Source organism: Myotis davidii, unplaced genomic scaffold (assembly GCF_000327345.1).
Source record: "Myotis davidii unplaced genomic scaffold, ASM32734v1 scaffold386, whole genome shotgun sequence".
NCBI lineage: Eukaryota > Metazoa > Chordata > Mammalia > Chiroptera > Vespertilionidae > Myotis > Myotis davidii.
The window spans coordinates 225,652-226,371 of record NW_006296528.1 but is presented as its reverse complement, the minus strand read 5'-3'; the positions used below and the strand labels follow the sequence as shown (position 1 = coordinate 226,371).

The 720-nt window shown below is 50.8% G+C and overlaps 1 protein-coding gene across 1 annotated transcript in view; it reads left to right on the top strand.

The window, feature by feature from the left end:
* The window catches only part of LOC102753528 (cytochrome P450 2S1), a 16,636-nt gene that overhangs the window by 6,475 nt on the left and 9,441 nt on the right, over window positions 1-720 (top strand). The gene's annotated exons all lie outside the window — the stretch shown is intronic.

Here is a 720-nt window from a genome sequence, read left to right as displayed (position 1 = left end):
AGATAGGAACAGAAAGGAAGAGAGACTGTTTCAGGGAAGACACTGAGGCCAGTTTGGGACACTTTGAGTGTGAGGGGACTGGGACCACCTGTGAGGAGGCATCCAGGAGGGTCAGGACAGAAGATGAAAAACAAATTGAGGTCCTGAGAGCTCAGGCTGGAACTGAAGCTGGGATGGTGAGGAACAGTATAGGGCTGCTAATAAGCCCCAAGGAACCCCAGCATCTCACATTGGTCAGATGAATGCTGTTGAGCTAGTGGGGTGGGCCGACCTGGAAGATGGTGTTAGGTCGCCAAAGGAGGAACACACAAGGCCAGAGTGGTGAGGGATTACGATGAGGGATTACAAATTTACTCAATCATCCGCACACCAGTGGCTGACCCTGGGTGGCTCAAGCACCCAGTGAGGGGAGTCAGCGGCTTTTAAAGGTCTGGCTTTTAAAGGTCTTTTGTGGCTGACCCTGGGTGGCTCCAGCACCCAGTGAGGGGAGTCAGCGGCTTTTAAAGGTCTGGCTTTTAAAGGTCTTTTGGCGGGATTTTTCTGGGCGGAGACTTATTTATGCGAAGCGGGGAGAATGGAATGTGGTCACTGCAAGTGAAAAGGGGTCTTCAGCAAAGGGAATGTCCATAGTGAAGTGACCCAAAAAGCCAGTTCCCAGCGGGGAAGGGTATCAACTCAATTGCTGGATCAAACCTAACATTCCAGCCTTTTTGTTTTATT